Below are 17,408 nucleotides of genomic sequence, written 5' to 3' on the forward strand. Positions count from 1 at the left end.
TTCAACATATATTCACTGATGATTATAATGAAGCTAATCTAAGACAAGTATCCTAAGAAATATAACACACATTCGCACACACACACACACACACACACACACACACACACACACACAAACACACATTTCAAATGGAAGATAGATGAAGAAAAAATGGAAGCATGATGAAGAAAAAATTTAAAATAATACAAGATGTTTAGGAATAATAATGTTCTTATAACTTCTTTTTTCCAAATTCATGTTACTCATTGTGTAATCTTTACCACTACTTCAGGTTATACTGTTTCATAACTATTCAGATATTATCTGCCAAAAGTCATGAATGTTTTCTTTTCCCCTATCTAGCCCAGGCAAAGTACCACGTTTGGAATGAGAGCCCTTTCTTAGCAACACTTCCCGTAAATAAAGGAAATGGTTGTATCATCCCAAGTGGTAGTAACATTTAAAGCTATGGAAAATCTGCAGAGGAAATCTTTTGAACCTTAATAATTAGTAGTTTTGGGTGGAGCACTGGAATAAGACATTATCTTACTATATTAATTTCTCAGCTCTGGACCTTGAGATTAGGTGCCAGGCAGAATACATTAAAATGCTACAATAGAAATATCCTTAATTTTTATATTTCATAACATTTATTTAATAAGATATACTTTCTGACACAGTTCATTTTCCCTCAGTATTGTTCATAATTTTCATAGTTCATATCATTTTTAAAAATGATAAAGATAAAGCATGGTTTAGTAATTTAGGAAAAAATCAAGACTTTGCTACCTCTTTAAAATATTCATTGAACCCTCCTTTATAACTAACCATGAGAGTGTTCCTCTAAATAATGAAAGAAGAAACTACAATCAAAATGATTTCACAATGATTAGGTGATAGATAGAACAATATGATCATAAACCTATAACTAGAATGGATCTGAAATCCATTTAATTCATTTAACTTTCTATTTGTTTCTAGCTGGATGACTCAGAAACATTTCATGAAAAGAATGACATTGAAAGTGGTCCTAAAAAGATAGGTATTTTTCTGTTTTGTTTTGTTTTTCATTTAAGGTGAAAAATAAGAAATTTCACAGGAGGAGAATGCTGAAGGAAAAACAACAAGGTGAAAAAACTCAGAGAAAGATCAAAGAATGCAATATTTGACAAAGAATAAAGGGTGTGAAAGTTACTAGTGATAAAAAATGAGAAAGGTAATTTGGGGACAGAAGATTAAAAAAAATGAAAGCTATGCAAAGGATCTGGGATTTCATTCTGTATGAAGTAAGAAATCACACAAAGTTGAAGATTTTGAAGTTAAAAATTGGCATGATCTTGCTCAATGCTTAGAAAACTACTTCAGAAAGTGTGTCCTACAGGTAAAAGTAGAAAAGATTATAGGGTAATTAGATGGCAAAGTAATCAGGAAGAACTGAGTTCAAATCTAGCCTCAGACACTTAATAGCTGTGTGACCCTGGGCAAGTCACTTAACCCTATTTGCCTCGTTTCCTCATCTGTAAAATGAGCTAAAGGCAATGGCAAACTTCTCCAATATCTTTGTCAAACTTGGGTCATGAAGAAGCTGACACAGAAAGCATTCTGGGAAGATAGTGAAATAAGGCAGAAAATATCTGGCTTTCTAAATTTTTCCAAATAACAAGATAAAATATCACCATAAAGTGAACTTTGAGCAACAGAAATAATTGAAAGACAGGATAAAGAGTTATCCCTTTAAGAGAATTGAGAGGTTCTCAGGAAAGAGTCCAGAGGTTTGGACTGATTGAAGCACAGATACCTTCAGGAACATTCCCAAATTAACATGCAAGTGCCATAAACTTAGGCAAACACACTTGCAAGCATTTGTAAGCCTTGTGAAACTGATCACCATAAACTTAGGTAAACACATCTCCAATAAATCAACTATATCGACTTGGCTAGAATTTAACAAACCTGTGCTACTTCCATCTAAGCAGGCAGTGAAAATTAACCAGATAAAGGGAGAGAGTCATGGATTCTTGTGGGTTCTAATTATGTAATCACCCTTCTGTGAAATAAGCCTCAGCTCTCTGAGACTTCAGTGAGTGAACCCTCTGCTTCTTGTAAGATTCTAATAAAGCTTCTAATTCTTCACTTTGAGAAATCTCTGAGTATTCATTTTGAGTTAGGACTTGCCGTACTACACAAGATGGATTGGGCAGCAACCTCTATCTCACAGAAAGGGTAGGAATCAAAAAGTTGAGTAGATTAAAAAACCCTACATTGTCCCTGTTTACAAGGCCCAGTTGTAGTGACCAAAGATGGTTTTAGGCTGCAGATGTGGATGAAAAGGAGAGTTTTTTTCTATAGCATTTCTAAGCTCTATATAGCTTTAGAGTGGACTTGGGAGCAAATTACTCAGAAGGCTTTCCATGCCCCATTTTTTAAAAGCAGGGATGAGATGATGTATGTTATAAGTAGGGAAAAACATGGGAATGGGAATGAGAAGTGAAAAAAGAAAGGAAAGACAATCAGAGGACAGAGGGGAAAAAAAGACTAGCCAAGATGGTCTGAGCAGGTTCAATGCTAAATTTGTACTAAGATCAAACATCAGAAAGAATAGCAATAGGAACCTCAAGTCTGGGATGATTGGAGCCATGTGAAGAATCAGAAATAATCCTTCTTTTTCTTCTAGATCCTCACAATTTTATTTTTCTCTTTTCTTATTAACTAGACATGCAGACTTGTTTGTTCTTTCATTTTCAATTTCTTTTAGTTTAGATTATATTTATCTATTTAAATAAAAAACTATGATAGTAGAAATACTATGCTGTATGCTCATATTTAATGTCTATAAATAGAAATGAGGTTAAAACTCTTAATAGACAGCAAAAACTTATCTTGGAAATTTGATGTTTTAATTTGGAATTGATAAGGGAAAATAAAATGCTAAATTCAATGTTATACTAAGTATGTTAAGGAAACCTAAGATCAAGATACCTGGGGGGCAAAAATCATGATCTAAAAAAAAAAAATCAGGGTCTGTGAGCCTATTGAAAACAATGGAGAAAGAATGCATATTTTGTTACTGGGTATAAAGAGAAAGCACTCCCTGCAAGGAGAATGAATTGCTGAGATATTTGTACTCCCATGAAGGGAGAAAGGAGAGAATTTCTCTCTAGAATATAATTGATAGCTATGACTACATTGTTAATTAGTTACAGATAAAATAGTTTTATAGAGAATCACCATAATGACCCAATATTCATGGGTGTAAAAAAGATGAGAAAATGACTACATGATTTTGAATTTAAGTATTAGGGTAGTTTATAACATTAAAGAAAAAGAATGATATACAGATTTGAATGAAGAGAAGATGGCTCAATTTAAGAAATGTTGAGTTAAACACTAGAAAACTATTCAGATATAAACACTCTGTGACGAGTTATAAGTTACATACAGAAGCTCAGGAGTAAGATTACATATATGCATTAAAGTGGCAATTGATATACTGTACAATTGATGAAATCATCAAAAAAAATAGAGAGAGAGGAAATGAAAAACTTTGGAATACTGATTTCTTCATTTTACATTTTATCAGGTTGAAGTGATATGTAAAAGCAAATTTTGTCCTCCATCTATGTCTAGGATCAAGGAGAAGCTAGCACATTTCTGATCAGTGTAATACCTACAGTAAGAATATTTTGGAGACAGCATGGCTGGGAGCTCTAACTGTGGTTTAGAAGAAGAGAGGAATCCCTGAAGTTGAGCCCCAAAAAAGAATTGCAAAAAATAAGAGTAAGGAAGACCTGAGGCCTAGCAAAATAATCCACAGCTCAAAATTAAAAACTGATTATAATAATAAACTGCTAAAAATAAAATAAAACAAAAATAATTAATCAAAGGAAAATGAGTCCAATCATAGATAATAATTTTAGAGTTAAAAAGATCTGGGTTCATATTCAGAAGAAGATAAATGGCTTAAGAAAAATCACTTCTACTCCCAAAAGCAATATCAAATGGTCACAAGCAAAACAGGAGTTCTGGGAAGTACTTCAAAAAGAATTCAAAAATCAAATGAGAGATCAAATTAAAAATAGGAAAAATAAAATAAATGCAAAAAAATTATGAAAAGAAAGTTAATTAATTGGAAAAAGAGATGCAAAATCTTAAGGAAGAAAATAACTCATTGAAAACTGGAAGTGGGCAAGAAGAATTTAATGATGTTATATGGCACCAAGAAATAATAAAACTAGAAAAAATAGAAAAGGATTTGAAACATATCATTAGAAAAACAACTAATCTGAAGAATATATCAAAGAGATATAATTAAGAATTATCAGAGTAAAAAAAAATTGTTACACTATCTGAAAGTTGTGATAAAAAAAGAATCTTGATACAATATTACCAAAAAAATTATTAAGAAAAACTATCCAGATGTTCTAGAATAAGAGAGGAAAGTAGAAATAAAAACAATCTAACATTCACCACAAGAAAAGGAAAACTTACAAGAATATCAAGTTTCAAAACTCCCAAATTAAGGAGAAAATACTGCAAGCAACAAGAAAAAAAACTAAATAATGTAGAAATACAGTCAGGATTTCATAAGACTTGCCATCTCCTACTCTAAAAGATCATAGGTCTTGGAACATTATATTTCATAGAGCAAAAGACGTGGGTTATGTCCAAGAATAACTAATCTAGCAAAGTTGAATATAATTTTGAATAAAATATAATTATGGACATTTGACAAACTGAAAGTCTTTTAGGTATTTGTGACAAAGATTCCAAAACTCAATTGAAAATTACATATAAAAGATCCAGAGGAAATATAAGAAAAACATTAAAGACTAATTATAAGGCATGCATTAAGGTCAAACTGTTCATATATGTGATGTTATCATTACTAAGGTAGTCCAAAAAGAAAATTTAGGGCTGAGTTAACACATAATGGGATGATTCTAAAAACCAAAATTGGGTAGGAAATGATAAAAGGGAGCAATTATAGTATAAAATGGGACATAAAATGAAGAAAAAATAATACAGAGGGAGCAGGGTGGAGTGGAAGGCTGATAATCTTAAAATCTTACCCTCCTTTGGGTTGAAGAGAAAACTAGAATTTATATATGTAAATATCTTTTGAATATCTCTACAAGATGTAAAACTTGGGGGATGGGGTTGGGAAAGAATGTTAGAGAGGCCTGTAGATTGGGAAACTGGGGAGAGAATGGGGGTCTTTCCAAGGGCTATGTAGATCAGGGTTGGGAGAAGAGACTCTTAGAGGAGTGGATGGGATGGGAGTAAGAGCGTTAGGGGAGAAAATAAGCTAATAAGGATAGGATAAAAAGAGAGGCTTAGAAACAAAATAGTATAAGATGGAGGGAAATTCACAAATAGTAATTATAATTTTGAATATGAATGGGATGTTTATGTTCTTTTGGAGGTAAAAAACTGAAAATTTCAGGGATCTGCCTCAATTTTTGGAAATAACTGAACAAGTTATGGTATATAGTTGTGATAGAATCCTGCTGAGCTAAAAGAAATAATGAGCACAATGATTTTAGAAAGGCTTGGAATGACTTACATGAAATGGTGAAGAGCAAAGCGAACAGAACCAAGAGAACATTGCATATAGTAACAGAAATATTATTTTAAGAATGACTTTAAGTGACTAAGTCATTTTGACCACTTTTAAGACACAATTGAAAAAAGGACACTATCTGGGTCCATAGAAAGCAATGATAAATGTATGTATAGAATTATTTTACAAGTACACGCATGCACATGCACACACGCATATACTTAGATGTCTATTTGTGTCTTATGATTGGCATCTCTAGGATGGAGCAGATGAGACAGAAGAAAAAAAAAAGAAATTTATATGATAACTTTATTATATATATAAAAATAACCACAAGTTGTATGTAATAGATTTGCAGAGTCCTATGCAAAAACTTTTTTTTTATTATACTATGTTATGGAAATACTTTATTTTATTCCATAAATTAAAAAAATACATATAATTTTTAAAAAGCAGATTCTGAAGGTCATTGGATACCAGATTCAAGGATTTGGATTTGTAAACAGGCAACTGAAAGTCATTGAGATATTTAAACAGTAGAGTTGTGTGATCATGTTCCTTCATTAGGAACATTCATCCTAAGAGTGGTCAATCCTAAGAGTAGTTAATAAACTGAGATATAGACTTAATGTCTAGATATAGGAACACTGGTTTGGAAGTCATTAGAATAATCTAGGCAAGATTCAATGAGAGCTCCAATTAGAGTGGTAGAAATGAGATGAAAAGGAAGAGACAGAAGAGAGAACTATGATGGAATACAAAAGACAAAATTTAGCAACTGATTAGATGTAAGGGTGGAAGAAGACAGAAAAGTGAAAGATGGTATAAAAGGTAGGAAGATAAATTTAAATAGAAGAGGAAACCCTCCTCATTGGGATGGGAGGTGGAGTTTATTATGAAATTTCCCTATAATAACTTCCTAGTCATATCTTTTTGGGATATAAAGAGATATGTGTGTATATATATATATATATATATATACATATGACATATTCCTGAGAAATCCAGGAGCCAGAAGGAAGCATAATAGGGGATGTTCAAGTGAAGATCAAAGAAGGGAGAAATAGGTGATTTTTTTCAGTAACATATATATCATAGACCACCTGAACAGAAAGAAGAAATAGATGTGTTTAGAAGAGAGACCACAAATCTGGCGTAGATGCCAGTATGTAATGGGGGATGTGTTTAAATCATTTAGACATCTGCTGGATCCCTCTGATGACAAAAATAAGTTAAGCTATTAATATAGCTTGAGTTACCTTAGTGATAAGTATGCCTTTCAAAATTGGGAGGAACTATCAAGGGGAAGATCTATTCTGAATCTGATTCTCACTAGTTGAAAAAGTACTGTTTTGCTTGTGTGAGGGATGTAGAAGACCCTTATCCAAAATGACTACTCAGAGATCACTCAGTAGAAGGCAGAAAAGTTGTTTATTAAAAACCTCCAGAGGATGAGCCATCCCATCATGAGATAAGAAAGAGAAAGCTCATGGTAGGAGGGCTAAAGAAGTAGTAAAAATACATAGTTTTTATACAAGAGATTACATCACAAGTAAGAGAGCATTGAGAAGCGGTGGTGGGGTTGGGGGGAGGCATATAATTGGTTGTTGCTATTGGGAGAGATTGGAATGGAAGATTTCTGTTTCCCTGAAATCTCCTGATTTCTAGGAAACAGAAAATCAGGCCTTCAGGCTTAATCAAGCAGATAGTGGTTCCACTAATAGACTAAATATCAATAAATGTCAAATACTGATAAATGTCATCAGCTCAGGTTAAGTAAATATGTTTATTGCTGGCTAAGGCTCAAGTAAATATGAGCCTACATATATTATACAAGTCATAGGGGAAACACAGAAATAATGAAAATAAAATAAAGAAAAAGAATTCATACATTCCTGTAAGTTCTTCACCTTATCTCTCTCTATTCCACACACTAGAGTGGAAATTAAAAGGCCCCCAGGAAAGAAGTAGACACTCCTTTCTAGAATCTGAGATAGAAAAGATAGAAATTTACATGTGTCAGATTTATATCCTATATTTTAGGAAAGCAGATTACAGGGTAGTTATAAGAAAAATAAATAGGATTTCATTGAAAGTGGCATTCATAAAAGAAAACAATTTTCAAGAAGAAGGAAAAACCAAAAAGATTTTTCTTGAGTAGACCTATGTGAATGCAAAGGGAAATCATCATGCAACTTAGATTTTCGAAAGAAATGTACATAGAATAGAAAAAAAAAGAATAGACAACAGAGATTTAATTAAAGGGGGTATATGATCCTGTCAGAATAATTCAAGGAATGCAAAAGCTCAGAAATGAGGTCATCAATGGAAGCTAAGAGCAATGAAAAGAGTATTTAGTTTATTGAAATTAAAAAGGGATAATTAAAAAAAAGGTATAGGACCTTTACTGTGAATGAATTGGAAAATAATTGCAGTTAACAGTGAAAAGAAAGATTTATTCATTTGTTATTTTGCCCCTCTTTTATCTGGAAAAGAGTTTCCTTTGTAAAAATGTGACAGAACAAAAATAATTGAGAGTAAATAGCCCAAATTAAACAATGAGGTAGAAAGAATCTAGCATCCCTTGATGAAATCAAATCATTTAACCCTAATGAACTATATCCCCTGGTACTGTATAAACTGGCAAACATGATTAACTAACCTATCAAAGGTATTTGCAAGATCATGAAAAAATGGGAAAGATACTTTAAGATTTTGAAAAGGCAACAATTGCCTCAATTTTCAAAGGAAGAAAAAAAATGAGGAAAAAGGAATAAAAGAAGGTGGGCAAAAAGGAAGGAAGAAAGAAAAATAAGAAGAAACAAAAAAGGAAGAAGAAAGGAAAGAAGAAAGAAAGCAGGAAGGAAGGAAGGAAGGAAGGAAGGAAGGAAGGAAGGAAGGAAGGAAGGAGGAAGGAAGGAAGGAAGGAAGGAAGAAGGAAGGAAGAAAGGAAAGAAGGAAGGAAGAAAAGAAGGAAGGGAGGGAGAGAGGGAGGAAGAGAGGGAAGGAGAAAGGGAGGGAGGAGGAAGTAAGGAAGAAAGGAAAGAAAGGAGGGAAAGAGGGAAGGAGGAAGAAAAGAAAGGAGGGAGGAAGGGACAGGGGGAAAGAAAAAGTGTGTAAGGGAGGAAGAGAAAGAGCAAGGATTAGAAATAGCCAGCATGGTCTAATGAAGAACAAGTAATGATGGATTAATCTCATTTCATTTTTAGATAAAAAATACTAATTAGAAAATAAGTAGAATTCTGTTAATATAGTTTACCTAGATTTTAGAAAAGCTTTTGAATAAGCACCACATACTATTTTTGTGGAGACATTAGAGTAGCATGGGTTATATGGGAATGCAATTAAATTGATGCATAGTTCATTGCATGACTGGATTTAAAGAGTATTTGTTAATAATTTTATTTCAATGTAGTAAGAGGTCTCCAGTGTAATAACCCAGAGATCTGTGCTTAGTCCTGTGCTATTTAATATTTTTATCAATTACTTGAATAAAAACAGATGGCGAGCTTATAAAATCAGCAGATGACGAGGCTGGAAAGGGTAGCTAACACCGTGGATGACAAATTTAGGATCCAAGAGGATCTCGACAGGCAAGAACACTGGGCTGAATCTAATAAGATGAAATTCAATAGGGGTAAATATAAAGGCTTCTGCTTGGGTACAAATTGTTAATTAATAGTTACAAGGTGGGGAAGATGTTTAGAAAGTACTAGTTCTGAAAAAGATCTTGGAATTTGATGAACAGAAGATTCAACTTGAGTCAGAAGTTGTTAAAGAAGGCAAAAAGGGTAACACAATCTTGGATGTCATTAAGAGAGTCACAGCTTCTGGGAAAATGGAGGTCAAAATCCCTCTGTGTTATTCCTTCATCATATTATATCTGGAGAATTGGGTTCACTTCTGGGCATCATGTTTTAAATTGATATTATTAAATATTTTAAAATAGGAGAATGTCAGAAAAAGTAAAGAGCATAAATCTATATCAAGTGAGGATATATTGAAGGAATTGTCCATGTTTAGTTTGGAAAAAGAGAACTTGTGTGGGAGTGGGATGGAGGGAGGTGATAACTATTAAAATATATGAATGGGATTATACTTATTCTGACATAAAAAACAGAATCAAAAGGCAGAGGTGAAGTGACTTACTTAGGCTATCCAGTTAATAAGTGAAGTAATTCAGCTTTCACTAAATAAAGATTCTGGGATAGTAAAACTAAACTAATTCTATACATTATAAGTACTCATGTTGGAGTATATTTGAAGATATAGGTACATGAATTCTAGGAGGACAATAGATGGGATATAAAATGTAACTTGTTATACAGAAGTTATATAAATGATAATTCTCACCAATAAGAGTTTAAACTCATTCTGGCAAATCAAAACTCATTCATATTCTGCATTTTCAATCAATCAGAGCAATACACAAATCATTTTAGTCTATTCCCCATTTAGTGCAGCCAGGTATTTCAGTGCATAGAATGCCAGACCTAGCTGCGTAACTCTGGACGAGTCACTTAACCTTGTTTTTCTGTTTCCTCATCTGTAGAATAAGCTGAAGAAGGAAATGGCAAAGTACTCTTTGCTAAGTGTTGGAATCTTTACAAACTATTAAGTCATTAGAGTTGATAAAGACAATAATTACCTAATTTAGCATGGTTCAGTATGATTGATCTGATCCTATAAGGAGATGTTATAGGCCGGAATTTGAAACAAGGTATTAAGTAGAACTAATTAATACAAGGCTTGTGTTAACACCTTTACTCATTGGAGTTCACAAGTATGGGTTAACTTTGTAACTTTGTGAATTCATACCTCCTTTAATCCCTCCCTCAGAGGGGAGGAGTAAACCTTTGGGAGATGATATATAAGAAGCAGGCTCAGTAGGGAGTTCAGCTGAAAAAAGATTGAGAAGGGAGCATCAGTCCAGTTCAGAGAGAAGCCCTCTCTTGGAGGTGCAACCAGATTCATTTCATCTCACACCACTGTGATGGCTGGACTCCTGCACTTCCCCCACTGAGACCAGGCTGGTCTGAAAGGCTCTCCAGAAAGCTAGCTGAGCCTCAAGTGAAGGAGACAAGAGAGTCATTCGATCTTCCACCTTTGTGCTGGCTGGAGGATGAAGAAAGCAGAGATAGAAGCAAAGGACAAAGCTGCAAGAGCTCTTAGAACCAAGGAGAGAGAGAGGCCTGTAAGAAAGCTAACCAGGCTGTATTGAAGGACACAATAAAAGATCTGAACTTTTAAACAAAGGCTGCCTCCAGAAAACCTCCCCAAGAAACCTCCTCCCAGAGAGAAACATTATTATTCTAAAGAAGAAAAACACCACAGCTAAGTATCTTTGCTAAGAAAACCCCAAATAAGATTCCAAAGTGTTGGATTTGACTGGAAAAACACTAAACAACAAATAACGTTAAGGTCAAACCAAGCCACAAATGCTTATTTAAGTGCTAATTATATGACAGACACTAAACTAAATATTAGGGATTTTTTGCTTTGAAAAAGCAAGAAGAAATTTAGTCCCTATCCTCAAAGAGCTTAAAAGTAAGGGGACATAATACTAATAAAAGTAAAATTTTAATTAATTTTATCTATATATGGTTTGTTCAATAGCATTATTTCTACTTACATTATCATTAATAAAAATGTTGATTTAAGGTATTTTTAAATTATAAATGACCCACAAAGCAACTTCCATTTCCTCATTCTAAAATTCAGGTCAATTTGTTGTGGGATTATGTAGCTTTTCTGTTTGTTATTTTGATAATGTCTAAAATTCTGGTGGATAGCTTCCCTAAGTCAAAATTCAAAGTCATATTAATTTAGATATGATAATTTTAAATATTTTTTTCCATGATCACTCTTCATCTCTCCAAAGAGGGAATTAATTCTTGTGTCATTTTTTAAGGACAAATTTTCAGATACTAAAAGATAGGAATACTTTCTTGGACAGCTGAGCTTCCTAGAAAGTAGGTTATCTGAATGATTCTTTAACAAGATTAAGTATACAATGGAAAGGTGAAAATAAAATAATCATCACCAACTAGAGATGTTTCCAAAAAAAAATCCAGAGAAAATAAACTTGCTAACTCCATGTATTAGTTCTTATCTTATTGTGAAGAGATGCAAATGATTGTGGCATAGCAGTAAGTACATTAGATGAATCATTTTACACCCACATATCTGTAGGACCATTAACTTTAGGTATTTCCAAGGTCTTACATTTTACCTTGAAGAGTCGTGTTCATAAAGAACTTTTTTCTTGAACTAAAACAAAGTTCCTTTCTTCACTGAAGTAAAAAATTAACTTTGAGACCAGAAAGCTAAAGAAATGTAGAATTATATTCAGTGCAATGCACATTAATCCATTAGCTATTCTATGCAAAATGCTTTACCCTATGTTGAGAAGACAAAAATGGGAAACAAAAATTATTCTCATATTCATTTTACAACATTGGAGCTTCATTTATCATCATTTATAACTAGATTTCTTAGATACATCCCAAACTCAGTATATCTAAAACTGAACTAATTTGCTTGTCCATACCCCAATCCCTCATTCAAACTTCTCTATATCTATTGAAGATATAACAATACTTCCAATCTCCCAAATTTATAATGTTAACATTGTCTTTAATTTCTTCCTCTCCTTTATTCCTTATATACAATCCATTGACTGATCTTCTCAACTTGGCTTTTTGCATGTTATCCTCTCTACTGCCAAACTGACCTTCTCTTTGCTCCTCACAAATTACATTTTATCTCCCATCTATGATCCTTCATACAAATTTTTCCAGCTACCTGAAATGTACTCCTTCCTTTTCAAAAGCTCATAAAATTCTTAAGTTTTTAAGAGTTTTTAAGATGTAGCTCAAATACTTCTACTTTCAGCCTTTCCTAATCTCCTCAAGAAGTAATGTTCTCCTTCACAAACTATTTTATATTTAACTACTTTGTTTTTATTTACATTTATTCATGTATTATCCTATATTTACATTAGATGGCAAGTTCCTTGTGAATGGGGATTATTTTGTTCTTTGTACTTGTGTCTTAAGTGCCCATCACAGCACCTGATAGGCACAAGGTTGAAATGAAAAGAAAGGTGAGCATGAGAAAGTACAACTGCTCGTATTTGCATGTAACATAAATACGAGCCATCTAATTTTTGGAATAATCATAAATTCATGCTTGATTTTAAAAGAATTTTTAATCAAAGAAATTAATGTGCTGTACAGTGGGGTGATTTGCTCAGCTAAGCAATATATGGACTTCTAGTATTAAATAACATTTATTAATTTAATCAAAGAACATTAAGGAAGCATTTATTTTTGCAGTATTGAAAAAAAAACAATTCAGCAATTATATTTACCATGTCTAAAGCCAGGAACCTTAGGAATGGTCCAAATACGATTGGTTTATCATAAACAAGTTATATTGAAAAGGAAGTATTCTGTGGAAATTGCAGAAACACTGGAGTAGTCTGTGATCTGAGGGCATTTCCTACCATTGTCATGACTTGCCAGATACCAGTTGACTTCCCAGTAAATCAAGGTCTTCCTAAAATGTCATGATAAGTAACATGTCTTTTGTCTTGATAGCTACACAATTGTCATCTCAGGCATATATAATTATTATGCTGTAATTTAGATTATGTGGTAAAGTTTCCCAATGTGTATATGTCTTTGGTATACGTGTGGGGTGGCGGAAGAGAAAGTATTTCTCCCACTGAAGCCAACAAGAAGAGAAAAACAACTAATTTAATGTTAAAGCCATTAACCTAATTCTCTCTTTCATGCCTTAGTGCAAGTAATTTCTGGGTTTCTCATTCTTAATCATTACAGTGGATTAAATAGAGAAGATGATTATTCATGTGCTTCACAATAAAAAAAAAAAATGATGACTCAATAATTAAAAGACTCCAGTGAATTATGTTTTTCACTAATGTGTTTCTTTTGTAGGGGGGAAAAATCACTAAATTGTTAAGAAATTTAAAATGACATTTTTTTTGGTGGTGTTGTTCCTGCTGCCTTTACTTCCTCTTGGTCAATTCTCCTCTTGATCCTTTAACAGAGCAGCAGCCTCTGCACTCATGGCCTTCTAAAAGGTAAACAATAGCCTCTTCATATTCAAAACCAAGAATTTCTATTCTCATTCTCCTCAACCTCCATATATATCTTCTGGTATATATAACTAATAACCTTTCACCTGAAAAACTTTTCTGACTATTTTTTTTTTTTTAGTGTTTCTAAGAATTTCCTTTTATTCTTTTTTTTTTTTTTTAATAATTTTAACTTTTTGACAGAGCCCATGCCTGGGTAATTTTTTACATTATCTCTTGCACCCACTTCTGTTCCAACTTTTCCCCTCCCTCCCTCTAACCCTTCCCCCAGATAGCAAGTAGTCCTATACATGTTAAATATGTCACAATATATCCTAGATACAATATATGCATGCAGAACCGAACAGTTCTCTTGTTGCACAGGAAGAATTGGATTCAGAAGGTTAAAAAAAAAAAAACCCGAAAGAAGAACCAAAATGCAAACAGTTTACATTCATTTCCCAGTGTTCTTTCTTTGGGTGTACCTGCTTCTGTCCATCATTTATCAATTGAAACTGAGTTAGATCTTCTCTTTGTCAAAGAAATCCACTTCATCAGACTACAGCCTCATACAGTATCATTGTTGAAGTGTATAATGATCTCCTGGTTTTGCTCATTTCACTTAGCATCAGTTCATGTAAGTCTTTCCAAGTCTCTCTGTATTCATCCTGCTGGTCATTTCCTAGAGAACAATAATATTCCATAATGTTCATATACCACAATTTACCCAACCATTATTCAATCAATGGGCATCCATTCATTTTCCAGTTTCTGGCCACTACAAACAGGGCTGCCACAAACATTTTGGCACATACAGGTCCCTTTCCCTTCTTTAGTATCTCTTTGGAGTATAAGCCCAATAGTGGCACTGCTGGATCAAAGGGTATGCACAGTTTGATAACTTTTGGGTCATAATTCCAGATTGCTCTCCAGAACTTTCTGACTATTTTCATTGAAGTTTTGTATAGGGAAACATTTTGAACTTAAAAGTCAGGAAACCTACTTTTGAATCTTGATTCTGACATTCATTAGTTATATAATTGTATAAAAAATTCAATCTTTCTGAGCTTCAGTTTCCTCAGTAAAATGAAAATAATATCTGCACACTCTGCTTCACAAGCAAGCAGATAAGCAAGATTCATTACATTTAAAACTGCATTGAGACTTTTGGGACACCTTATATGAAAGATTGCTATGCAAATGAAATTAAGCAACACTGTTCTCCACTCTCTAATTTAGTCAATTAGTGTGAAAGGTATAAGATCTTTGATGAGTTCACAAATATCTGCACAATTAACTGGTAATTCATTGTCTTAATTAGCATGGATTAGAAGCAATGGCTATTACTTAATGGTATAAACCCCCAAAGTAATTCAAAGAAAATTACTTGCCTCAAGGAAGGTGTGATAAATATTTTAAAATAAATTAATAAATTTGAAATCAATAAATACATTAAATTATCTTCCAAGCAGGGATATGCATGTGATAGGGATGAACCCTGAAGCTGTCCAAACTCTCTTCTGAAAGAGGCCTAAGGGGGAATGACATGAACTGAGATCTTTTTGGGGAACCAGATGTGTATCACCTTCTGGGGAGTTCCCAGGCCCTGGGAAAAGCCTGCACTCTCCCAGTTATTCAAGTGGAGATCTTGGTCAATCACTCTCCATTGAATTGCCATAAACAACTCTCAGCAATTCAAACTTCCAGTTAATCAAGTGAAGAGCTCTGATGGTCCTCTATTGAGTAGCCCAGCCATCTCCCAGCCCCAGGCCAAGACATAACCCATATAATCACAATTTGTCAATCCACCTCTCCCAAATTCCTAATCAGGACTTTTGCCCCTAAGAAAGCTTCCTTCTTAGTGAACAATAAAAATCCCTTTTTGCCACACCGATTTTGGTTTTGCAGATTCTTTCACATAAGACCTGTGCAGACCAGAGGGGATTCCCCACCTCAATTCTCACACCTCTTCACTATTACCACTAACCTCATCATTTGTACATCATTGGTAAATGTTTAACAATTTGCTCTCCTGTAAAAAGTTGAAGGAGAGGAGTTGAGAAGTATGCATAAAAATTTTAATTTTAATTTGTATTATCAATATTTTCTTCATGACTTTCTTAAGTCTAGACAATCAACAAAACAATAAATCAACCTCTAATTTGTAATATTTGCTGATTTCTGAAGTGTAAATGTTCTCAATGAAAATTTAATAATGGGTTCTTATGAGCTGGTGAAAACTAACTCCAAACTAACCAACTAACTAACATATATAGAAGTTTATTTAGACAATAAAGACAACATAATTTTGGTGAGTGTTATGCTAGCAGTTGGATTGATTTAAAAAGGTTTTAAACCATGGGTTAAATAATTAGGGCCAGATTCATGATTGTGGTTACATACATGCAAAAGTTTAAATGACAATTAATGACAATTCTGATGTCTTTCTTATTGAAATTTCATTTTGTTTCATTTGTATCAAATACTGGCTCAAATTCCCTGTTTTCATATGTTATTTATGGCAAATCACTTAACCTCTTTGTTACTTAATTTCCTCATTTGTAAAATGAGGGAGTTAGATTGGAGGACTTCCAAGGTTCTTTCCAATTCTCAATCTAGCATCCAGTGACTTTTCATATTCACTGGAGTTATTTGAAATTTTATTTTCAATTGAGTCATTGTGGTAATGCTAAGAATTTACTGTGAAGTCAGTAAATTAATTGGGCTACACTAATTTTTTTCAGTCTCTTGGGGTTTTATGATGAAGTCTCTCAAGCTATGGGAAGTAAACAGTGAACAATGAGTCAACAATTCCTGAGGCTTCCTGGGAAAATAAAAAGGCAGAATTCAATGATGATGCTAAAAACCATCAACAAATATAACAAATTATCTATTCCTACTTGCTTGACTACAGGGATTCAACAGATCTCTTCTGAAGGTCATTACAATTTTGTGAAGATTCAAAAACATTCGTTTTATCTCTTTGCCAATTTAAAATCTCAAATCCAGAATTTCCACAGAGTTAGAAAGAAAAAAAATGAGTATCTGAGATAACATTTAAAAATGGATTCTCAGACTCCTGAGTCCATTATCTTTCTGGTATATCCTGAGGCAGTTGAGTGACACAGGGGATAGAGCTGTGTGACCTTGGGCAAGCCATTTAACTCTGTCTAGCTCAGTTTCCTCAATTGTAAAATAGAAATAATAATTGCACTTACTTCTCAGGATTATTGTGAGAACAAAATGTGATATTTGTAAAATGTATAGCATATTCCCCAATGTAGAAATGTTTAATATTTGTTTGTTTCCTTCTTTCCACCATACCATTAGTTTAATTAGACAATATCCAGTTTTGCTGATTCTAAGACTATATAAACAATGCAGTCTTATGATAAATTTAAATATCTATGCTTTTTTGGCTTTTCACTAATATAACATAGTCATTTATTTAATTTTTTTTCTAGGCTTAGTGATATAATAGATTAATTGTAATTTACCTAAGGGAAAGATGTAGATTTTATTAATTGAGCTGGAACTAGGTTGTGTTTACATAAAAGTGTACAGTATAAAGTCTTACATACAACCTCTCATTTATCTTCACAACAATCCTGCAAAGTTTGTTGCACAAGCATTATCATGACAATTTTATAGAAGTAAAAAAAAAATAACATATAGAAGATTTAAGTAATTGACTGAATTCATGGAACATGTAAGTGGAAAAGTCAATTTGGTCTTGTCTTTCCACTTCATGACCAATATCCTTTC

Source organism: Antechinus flavipes, chromosome 3, assembly GCF_016432865.1.
Source record: "Antechinus flavipes isolate AdamAnt ecotype Samford, QLD, Australia chromosome 3, AdamAnt_v2, whole genome shotgun sequence".
In the NCBI taxonomy this organism is placed as follows: Eukaryota; Metazoa; Chordata; class Mammalia; order Dasyuromorphia; family Dasyuridae; genus Antechinus; species Antechinus flavipes.